Here is an 11797-nt window from a genome sequence, read left to right as displayed (position 1 = left end):
CTTTCTCTTGCTGTTCTTAAACTGAAGTGGCACTTGAGGGACGCCCTCCATGGGAGTACAGAGGACAAAAAACCTGACAATGAATTCATTATGTTGAGAAGGAGTTATCATGGAGCGTCGCTTTATTGTCCATTGTGAAATGAAAATGTATCTTTGCTGTCTTATGCTAGGCTATTCTTAATTCCCATCGCACATGCACACATTATAGGCTGGAAGCAGCACAGGGTCAGCCATAGAGTAGCCCACACTTCCACACAGTAGGTTAGCCACAGAGCAGAAACTTAGGCAGGTTGTGAGGTTTAAACCGTGCATGTGGAATACCTCAATGAAACACAGGCATCAATGTTTCAATAGGTTCATCTCCGTGGTCCAGTCGAGCATATGATCCTCCAGGGTAAACAAACTATCTGCTGCCTGGCTGTGCCCTAAAAGTATGTTACATCACTGTCATTGTGGGTCTCTTCTACCAGGAGATGCTTCTCTAGCACGACATCACTGAACTTCAGTCAACTCCCTAAGTTAATTAATTAAATAATGCAAAAAAAAAGACACTCATTTCATTTCAGCAGTCAACCTGGACACTAAACTGAATATTGCTCAATTTCACCACTATTCAGTGTTGATTCCAGGCTATACAGCAGCAGGCAATGTAAGCAATGTGTATAGAAAGCATACAGTATGTAAAGTAAGAGAAGTCATGCCATGTTCCAGAATGGCCTTTAGAGAGCACCAGAGCACTGTTTTACTGTTGCTCAACCTCCATAGTTCTCTATTCTACTGCTTTGTTCCACTGTGTACCGTAGAACTCATCTGATGTTTCCAGTCTGAACTTCTCTAAAAACCCTTTTCCTGTTCTGAGGATGTATTCAAGTGTGTAATGTCAAACATGAGGAGAACGTGATGAGGGTTTGATGAGAGCAAAATGTGATTAGGATTAAAGAGAGGGAAAGACTAGGGAAAACTAGGCAGCTGATAACATTTTGATTACATTTCTCTTCCTGTTACATGAAGTGGGATCAAATGATCCATAAAGATGCTACCGTATAGGTCCCCAGGTCCCAGGGGATGTAATAGATACTAATGGATGTGATAGATGCATTTTCCACTCATCTTTTTCTCCCTAAAGGATGAGTCAAAAAACATACTTTTTGTCAGCTCGTACCTTGCAGTTTCCTGACATCATTACTGATTGTGTGCCAGTGTAAATGAGACAGGAACAGCTTGAAATGTAAGGCAGGCTGGAGGGGGAAGTAAGAGGCTATTTAATGCTGACTAGAGAGAGGGGGGAGAGAGAGAGAGGCAGACAGACAGACAGAGAGATGGAGTAAACAGCAGCAGCAGCACTCCCCTCCAACCCTCATTAGGAAGGACGCAGGTGTGGAAGATGGCTAAAACGGGTGTCTACTGCTCTACAAGTCTGATAACTATTATACAGTAACTGTATGGCCTTCAGAACTGGCTAGTTTTTATAGGGCATTATGCATTATTTCCTCCACATATGACTGGAAGAAGTCTAAAACGGGTGTATGAAAATGGGTGCATCCCAAATAGTACCCTATTCCCTATATAGTGCACTACTTTTGACCAGGGTCGATAGGTCTCGGGTCAAACAGTGCCCTATATAGGGAATATCGTACCATTTGGAAAGCACCCGAAGAGGACTATTATAACTGTATTGCCTCCAGATCTCGCTAGTTATTATAGGGCATTATGACTAATGCCTGGGGAATTTTTAGGTTTCTTTATGTATAGTACCTGTGAAGAAATTGATCATCGGATGTCGTTTCTATGAGAGCAACAGAGAAGGAGAGATATGTAGGTCTTGAATAGCAGAGCATTGTTAGATAAAGGAACCAAAATATACTGGGCTAATTATAGTAGATGTTTCATGTAGAGAGAATGAGAGAGAGAGACAGAGATAGAGAGAGAGAGAGAGAGAGAGAGAGAGAGAGAGAGAGAGAGAGAGAGAGAGAGAGAGAGAGAGAGAGAGAGAGAGAGAGAGAGAGAGAGAGAGAGAGAGAGAGAGAGAGAGAGAGAGAGAGAGAGAGAGAGAGAGAGAGAGAGAGCACTCAAAAAGAAAATAGGACAGAAGATTTATAATTTTCAAGCAGCCCACTTTTTCAGGGCACAGTGACCTACAGTATCAAGCACAGTGACTCTACCTTTCTGGTCCAACAATGTTAGCCTACAAACCAAAAACAAGTCCCTATAATTCATTTGTTGAGCTTATTGCTTTCTATGTACACTAAAATATAGATGAGGAGAAAATCATATTGGCAGAGTTAGGCTGCTACAACAAGTCAGGCAGCCTGAGAGTAGCTGCTGGGAAGCAATGACACACTCCAAGTTAATTGCTTTGTTTATGTAAACAGGAGCTGATTACCAAAAAACAAAGATACCTACTTTTCAAGGGCTACCATTTGCATATATATATATATATATATATAAGAGAGAGAGAGAGAGAGAGAGAGATCCCTGTGACAAAATAAAATAAAACATCTTACGAAAAGAAGCTTCCTCATGGTCAAGACAAATGCATGAAAACCGGGGAGAGAGAAAAAAAAAGGGAAGAGAAATGTCCATTAAACCAAATGTATGGCTTTTATAAGAAGCATGAACAAGCTTCTCCACCTGTCACATCCAGTTTAGCAAATCAGTGTGACAGTGAATGGCAATAAGGAGAAGGAAATATGGTGTTTGGAGGCATAGAATATGGGAGAGAAAGAAAAACGGATAGAACAAAAAGGAATATACATATAGTGAGTGTTGAAATACTGCAGTGATGGGACTCATCAGAAAGCATATTGGATGAATAATTCAGTAAGGCTTACCAGATACGAGACAGAGAGATAGACAGACACACAGAGAGATGGCGAGTCAGACAGAGAGATGGCGAGAGAGACTGACACAGTTGGAGAGAGAAACAGACAGAAAGAGAGACAGAGTGGGGAGGTTTGGAGGGTGTTAGCAGTAGTGGATTACAGGAGAGCCACTTTACACACTACAGTTAGTCAATGGCTCATTATAATGGGGGAGAGTGTGTGTGGTGGGGGGTGAGGGTGAGGCAAGACGCTCAGGGAGAGTATCAGGGAACATTTACATATTTCCGCAGTCACTCTCCTCTCACAAGGAATCAACCAACTCTAGGAAAATGTTGAATGTGTGTTTCAACTTTGGTCCCTATGATGCCTCTCTTTGGACCCATTTTCTAACAAAGCTGCCTTTTCAAAATCAAGCCCAATCATGTAGGAGAGGATGGAGAAGGTAGAGAACAATAGCCCTTCTGACCCTCCTTCTCTTCTCTCTTCTTCTCCTCTCCCAGACATCTTCATTCTCTCCTTTGCCTCCTCACTTCTGCCCCATTACTCTTTGGTTTTAATAACCATCCAGAGATATTCTAAAGGAGACCATACAGGGACAGAAAAATCCTCTGACGGAACTCTGAAAAAATCTCCAGAATGATGGAATCATTCCACTGCACTGAGTTGGAACACAGAACTGACTGACTAGGGTTCCGACCCAACAGGGAAGCTCCTGCTAATATCTGCGGTATATTTTTGCGCAACATACTGTATAAAACCCCACAACACAGCATGTTAAATCCCTGATAGCTGTCAAGTGGCTGATACACGATAAGTCAAAGGCTAAAGAGGATTTAAAACATTAGTATTCCTGGGTAATTCCACTTAATCCAAACACTAACATTACAGTATGAAGGTAAATCTAATTGAAGAGGGGAGCCAAGGCTGATGTATCCAGTGTGGGAAAAGATAGTGTGATTAATTAGCATTGTTGAAGGGATTGTTTGATGAACAGTGAGAGGGATTTATTTCTAAATGTGTGCTGTAAGTCATTATTGAATAGTTAACCTCATCTGTGGACTTGCATTAAAGAATCATATTAGATTGGATTTCTGTTTTTAATCATGCTACTATTTCTGCTAGTTCAATTAATTGTCAGTGTCAGCATGCCAAGCACATGCAATCATGTGTAAAAACACCATAGATGGAGTGGAATGTGGGAGAATTAAAGAGACAGAGCACCATGAAGGACGACAGGTTTGGCTGTCATTACAACAGTGTTTTTTTCACGTCTTCAACATGAGCCATTGCCTTCCGTCTCTTTCCTCTATCTCTTGGAGAATACATGTGGTTTATTTATTTCATTTTCCCCCCTTCTCAATCTAATAGTATTATTTGGAATAATAATTTCCCCTTGGAGGCCTGGGGGACACATCTTAGCGATGCGCCACACGTCAGCTACTCTTCATTTCAGTGTGTTCCCCTCTGCATCTCAGCTAATGTTCCCCACAGTTTATTGCTTTCTGAAATAGCTCCATTAGTGTCGAAGGAAGCCTACAGTAATGGCATGCAGATGGGCTGGCGACTCAGCAAGCTGGCCATGTGTTGAGCAGGGATGACTGACAGATTTAGAAAAACATATCTAGGCTACCTGTTCTGTTCCTGTGTTTCTTATTCCACCGAGGAAGAACACATTTAATAGAGTTTAAGAGTTCATAACTGCAAAACCAACTGCTGTAGGGCTATTGAAGCTACAGTATATACAAGACTGGGGAAAGTCGTGACAGTTTGTTAGGCTAGTTGAAATGGCGAAGGCAAGACACCCATCCAATTTCCATAAATCAGTCAGAAAGAGCAAACTAGTGAAAAAGCTAAAATAAAATAAATAAAGTTTGTTATTGAAACAAAGTAAAGAGGTGGTTGTTTGGCAAAAAAAAGTTGTTAAAACTTGCTGTTAAAAAGCCCCACTGACTTTCAAAGAGTGGGAGTCCAGTCAGCAGTGTGAAAGATGACAACGTGTTAAATGTTACCCAGCCTTCTGTTCCCAGGCTGACTAACTGAACAAACACTGAACATTCTTCAGGCACAGAACTGTGTTGCTGAGACTTTTGGTGCAAGGTGAGTGGCAGGTCTTTATTTCAAACTCACACCCTTCTCTCTTGATGCCTTCTCCTGTTTATCCACAACTAGACAGCCCTTTATCCATACATATATGGGAACCTCACAAATAGTTACCTATTTGTTACTATTCAGACAGGGAGCATAAAGTGACAGTGAAAAACTGTTTACAGTACGAGCTCCAACGCCCCTCGGCAAATGGAATGTATTTTCTGCTGCCCTGCCTCCCACTCCTGAGCCTGGGAGGAGACGGGGATGATCAGTCATGTCAGAGAGGCAGTGTTTACCTCACTGTGGTATGTGTTTGTGTGTATTTGTGTGTATGTGTGTGTGTGTGTGCAGTGTGTCATACTGTACGTGCTGCAGGGGGGCGATGACACACTGAATTAAAACTTACACGGAGGAGGCCAACAACCCACCCAGACGAAGTCACAGAGTTTTAACTCCCTGTGTGTGTGTACGTGTGTGTGTGTTCACTCCCTGTCAGTCGTGTTCATGCCCACCGGGTGCAATCAGCCCTGGAACTGCACTGTGACAATTCAGAGGAAGTAGAGGGAAGGGAAATAATGCAAAACGCTAACACTTCTCCTGCCGCAACATCACTTTGGTACTTTGGTCTAGTACCGGGTCGGACCCCCCTTTGCCTCCAGAACAGCCTGAATTTTTCGGGGTAATGTATTCTACAAGTTGGAAACGTTCCAAAGGGATGTTGATCCATGCTGACGCGATGGCATCACGCAGTTGCTGCAGATGGGACGGCGGTACATCACCGCCACCAGCCTGTACCGTTGACACCAGGCAGGATGGGTTCATGGACTCATGCTGCTTACGCCAAATCCTGACTGACATCAGCATGACGCAACAGGAACCGGGATTTGTTGGACCATGCAAGGTTTTTGCACTCCTCAATTGTCCAGTGTTGGTGATCGCGTGCTCACCGGATCCTCTTCTTCTTGCTTTTAGCTGATAGGAGTGGAACCTGGTGTGGTCGTCTGCTGCAATAGCCCGTTCGTGACAAGGATCGACGAGTTGTGCGTTCCGAGATGCCGTTATGCACACCACTGCGCCGTTATTTGTCTGTTTGTGGCTCGCATGTTAGCTTGCATGATTCTTGCCATTCTCCTTCGACCTTTCTCATCAACGAGCTGTTTTCGCCTACAGGACTGCAGCTGACTGGATGTTTTTTGTTTGTCACACAATTCTCGGGAAACCCTAGACACTGTTGTGTGTGAAAAGCCCAGGACGGCGGCCATTTCTGATACTGGATCCGGCGTGCTTGGCACCGACAATCATACCACGCTCAAAGTCGATTAGGTCACTCGTTTGCCCATTCTAACGCTCAATCGAACACTAACTGAATGCCTTGATGCCTGTCTGCCTGATTTATATAGCAAGCCACGGCCACGTGACTCACTGTCTGTAGGAGCGATCCATTATCGTGAACGGGGTGGCTGTTTTCTTTGAAGGCCTGAGGGCAGGGGGACGAGGGACTGGTGGGGGTAGAGGTGAGGGCTCTGTGGTCCCCAGATGGTGCGCTCTCTGTGGGCATGGGGCCAGTGGGGTGCAGGGTGGCTCCCTGGTACCAAGCCATAATTGGATACGCTGAGTGTAATCTACACTGAACAAAAATATAAACGCAACATGTAAAGTGTTGGTCCCATGTTTCATGAGCTGAATTAAAAGATCCCAGACATTTCCCATACGCAAAAAAATGCTTATTTCTCTCACATTTTGTAAACAAATTTGTTCACATCCCTGTTAGTGAACATTTCTCCTTTGTCAAGATAATCCATCCACCTGACAGGTGTGGCATATCAAGAAGCTGATTCAACAGCACGATCATTACACAGGTGCACCACAGAATGCCACAGATGTCTCAAGTTTTGAGGGAGCGTGTAATTGGCATGCTGACTGCAGGAATGTCCACCAGAGCAGTTGCCAGAGAATGTAATGTTAATTTCTCTACCATAAGCTGCCTCCAACGTCGTTTTAGTTAATTTGGCAGTACCTGCAACCGGCCTCACAACCGCAGACCACGTGTAACCACGCCAGCCCAGGACCTCCACATCCGGCTTCTTCACCTGCGGGATCGTCTGAGACCAGCTACCCAGACAGCTGATGAAACTGTGGGTTTGCACAACCAAAGAATTTCTGCACAAACTGTCAGAAACCGTCTCAGGGAAGCTCATCTGTGTGCTCGTCGTCCTCACCAGGGTCTTGACCTGACTGCAGTTCAGCTTTGTAACCGACTTCAGTGGGCAAATGCTCACCTTCAATGGCCACTGGCACGCTGGAGAAGTGTGCTTTTCACGGAGGAATCCCGGTTTCAACTGTACCCTGTTTGGCGTCATGTGGGTGAGCGGTTTGCTGATGTGAACGTCGTGAACAGAGTTCCCCATGGTGGCGGTGGGGTTATGGTATGGGCAGGCATAAGCTACGGACAACGAACACAATTGCATTTTATCGATGGCAATTTGAATGCACACAGATACCGTGACGAGATCCTGAGGCCCATTGTCATGCCATTCATCTACTGCCATCACCTCATGTTTCTGCATGATAATGCACCGCCCCATGTCGCAAGGATCTGTTCACAATTCCTGGAAGCTGAAAATGTCCCAGTTCTTCCATGGCCTGCATACTCACCAGACATGTCACCACCCACTGAGCATGTTTGGGATGCTCTTGATCGACTTGTACGACAGCGTGTTCCAGTTCCCGCCAATATCCAGCAACTTTGCACTGCCATTGAAGAGGAGTGGGACAACATTCCACATGCCACAATCAACAGCCTGATCAACTCTATGCGAAGGAGATGTTGCGTTGCATGAGGCAAAGGGTGGTCACACCAGATACTGACTGGTTTTCTGATCCACTCCCCTACTTTTGTTTTGAGTATCTGTGACCAACAGATGCATTTCTGTATTCCCATTCATATGAAATCTATAGATTAGGGCCTAATGAATGTATTTAAATTGACTGATTCCCTTATATGAACTGTAACTCAGTAAAAATCTTTGAAATTGTTGCATGTTGCATTTATATTTTTGTTCAGTGTACTAACCCAACACCTGTGGACCTTAATGAAATAAATAGCTTTGGTTCAGGCGAGCATTGTGTCACAATCATTCTGGCTTCTGTAAATAGACAGACAGATAATAGCTGTGTCTAGATCCAAACCAGGAGGGTCACTGCTGTTTTCAGTAGCCCACGCATTAGAGGATGAGAGACTATCATTTGCTATTTTGAGAGGGAAGCAATGCTAAACCTATTAGGATTTTACACAGGTGATAATTGATGTTGCCTATCAAACTACCGGTAAATCATTTAACAAAAAGGAGTTCCTCTTTTCCACCACTTAAAGATGCACTATGCAGAAATCGCTCCGCCATTTCCTGGTTGCAAAAATTCTAATAGTTTGTCTAATTTCAGTTTTTATGACAAAACAAGCAAGAATCATTGTACCATCTAAATCGCTGTGAAATATATTTTCCATAAACATAAATATTGTATTTTTCAGCAGTGGCATGTATTCATGGCTGCCAAGGAAAGCCAGGCTTCCCAAAATATTTGACCAATAAAAAAAGACTAATTATTAAATAATTTATTTAGTCTTTCTCTGTGTTTTCATAATTTTCCTTCAATTCGCAAGTGGCTGAATCTCACTGGAGAAATCATCCGAGCGAGGGAAACAGCGACCCTCTGTCTCAGTATGTGTCATGCCCATGTATCTGATGCTGTCTGGACCAAAAGAGTATAACATGTTGCCCAGTAGCATTTGAATGATTGATGTCAGCAAGCACTTGGCCTCCCTTGATAAAAAAAATATAAAATAATTAGCCAATCAGCGTTGAGCTGAGCTCAACTGTGGGTTGTCCTGGTGCAGCAAAATGCCCGCCAAGGGAGGCCAGTTTGGATTTGGATTCACACCAATCAAATCACTTCCTAAGCAAAATGTCATTTTCTGGTCTGCTTGTGTTGATGTCCTGCAGTAGCTATGTTGCTAAATTGGCCCTTTCCTACGCCATGGATGGAGAATTCTCTGTAAAGGCCAATGAGTATGATGGCGATTCTGATCTAACCATAAATTCATATATTGTGCCACTGGCCTGAGACGATTTAAGTTCAATATGTAGCCTAGTAGGCTTACGTTAACTAGCTAGCTAACTTACCTGGCTCATTCTTGCCCATGCGAGGAAGTTAGGCTAGCAAGCATTTTAGCTAGGTAGCCTATGACGACAACAACTAAAAGTGTACTGTATGACAGAGCCATAGAACATTTTGCCAACATGAAAGAGAGGAGGATGGCATTGGTGTTCAACTAGTCTACAGGTAGGGTGAGACAAAAATGGTTGTTTTACTTGCACACGCACACGCACACACACACACACACACACACACACACACACACAAAAAAAATCTGTACAATTGACATCCACATGATATTTAGCAACATTGATTGGACTAAATAGTTTTTGGTATCTTTAAGATTGTTTTCAGTGTATTAAACTAGCTAAGCATATATAGCCTTGTTGATTTGATGATGTTTACATGTTTAAGTTGAAATGGTGTTGGAATTGTCAAGGCAGTGTCTGTTGTCTTTGTGCTGACTTGCGGTAACTTTGTGGTTCTAAATCAGTAGTTGTTTAGTAAACTGTCAAACATTAACTTGCTTGACCATGCTGCAGGTGATATAACTGTTTGTTACATGCAATATTTGCATTGTGGACTTCACCGGACAGATCTCCGGTTTTGTGATGAAACAAATGTATGTGTTGTTGAATTTATTCCGCTACTGTGTGACTGTTGTCTTTTTGTTGTCACGGCCTTATTGTATATCACGGTGGCGTATGAACGAATGGGTTATAGAGCAAACAAAGCAATTATCACAACATAGGTTGAAATATGGCTTTTTTACTGGCTTGGCTTGGCTTCCTCATTGATTTTACCCAGGCACCGCTACAGAACCGGAAGCATAGAAATAATGCACATAGAACAGATCTACCGTTTCTTATACTTGCTTTCAATGAGAATGACAGATCTATAACTCACATTTCTATGTGAATTTGGTCAGGTCTCCCAAAAAGTTACATTTTGCAGCTTTAAATCCGTAACATGAAGAAATTTGGAACACTTCTCTTCTCCAGCTATGTACTGTAGCTCCTCATGCTTTAAGTGTTGTTGGTTTGGAAGCTGTTCGTTAATGGCCTATATTCCACAAGGAATCAAATACTGTAGCTAATGTAAGATCATTCTCGTGAGATTAGTGGACAGAGGGACCACAGGATCACTTATGAGACAGAATGATTCATGTCACCCCTCCCTACTCTGTTCCTTACACTGTACCTCCTGCACTTCCCTGACAGAAGTCCACCCTGTATGTCCCTCCCTGATCAACTTAACGTCCACCATGATGACCACAGAGATATGAAACATGCCTGCCTTCTCATATTGTCATGTTGTTTCCTAAAAGCTGATGTAATGGTTTGGTCCAATAATTCATGCGTGATGCGTTTAGGGGCTCTGGGACACAGAGACAGGGCAGGTCTGATCAATAAACAACAGCTAGCTTTCATCTGCCAAGGCAGGGCTTGCATCCCAAATGGCAACCTATTCCCTACATAGTGCACCACTTTTGATCATCAGAACCCTATGTACACTGGTCAAAAGAAGTGCACTATGGAGGGAATAGGGTGCCATTTGGTACGCACATAGAGATAATCCCATGGACCACTACAGAGTAGACTTCCTGTCAACACATTAACACAGTACAAGACCTCTATTGGGAGGGGATGGGTAGGCGCACTGAGAAGAGGAAAGTGCAAATAAAAATACTTGTTTATACCTGTTGCTAACATGCGTCCTTTGTCCTGATCTTGCCCACATTCTGATTGTGCCCAAATTATTAGACAGGTGTAGACGATTAAAAGACACATTGTGATCTGATTGTGATCTGATCTTACTGACCACTTCCAGCTTGCGCGGTATACCATATATAATAACCACTGTATGATAAAACATTTAAAAAATGTAAAAACATCCTGCAGTCACCTTGTGCAGATAACGCACAATGCGTTCTTACTTTTGCCTGTTGCATTATTTGTTCTTTATGAAGCCGTTCCCCAAAGCAGCTGATTGAGCCAGTCACATGGTATGCTTGTTTACAAAGAGCACACAGAGAAACCAGTAGCGTAGCCAGAAATTAGTTGGTGGGTGGGCCTGCAGAAATTTGTGTGGGCCCCAAAAATATATATTTTAAAAAATTGCAATGGGGCAAAGAGAAAAATTTGCAGTTTCATAGCTAATCTCATGCTATTCTACACATTTTGCCATGAGGGTGAGAGACATTTTGCATTTCTAAAGCTATATAGGTGTGTTGACTGCGATAAAGGCACTGGATTATGTTTTTTTTGCTAAATGAACAAATTAAGTAGGCAGTGGCATGGTGCATATAGCCATAGAAGCACAGTGACATATGCCTCAATGTGGTCATTCCAGAACTGCTTGCTATGAATACTATCTGATGGTGTTTGCGTGTTTAGGTAAAAAGACAAATAATGTCTACGTGGCTGTTCGTGACATATTTTTTATGTTTGGAAAGAAATAGCAACCCCATTGTGTGTACTGCCAGTAATACTGTTTAATTAGCCTACTCTGCCATTTTCAAAGTCATGTCCCTCTACTCTTGACTTTTCCTAAATACGTCTATTCAACACACTTTCATTGTTAGTCATGTCCCCCCATCCTTGACTAACTAAATATGTCTATTCAACACCACTGTCGTTGTTAGAATTTCGATATCATGAACAGACTTTGTGTTATAAGCAGTTTTAGGAGGACATGTCATTTTTTTACATTTACATTTTAGTAATTTAGCA

This window comes from Coregonus clupeaformis, chromosome 31 (assembly GCF_020615455.1).
Source record: "Coregonus clupeaformis isolate EN_2021a chromosome 31, ASM2061545v1, whole genome shotgun sequence".
Lineage (NCBI taxonomy): Eukaryota > Metazoa > Chordata > Actinopteri > Salmoniformes > Salmonidae > Coregonus > Coregonus clupeaformis.
The sequence above is the reverse complement of the archived record's forward strand: the minus strand, read 5'-3'. Positions refer to the sequence as shown.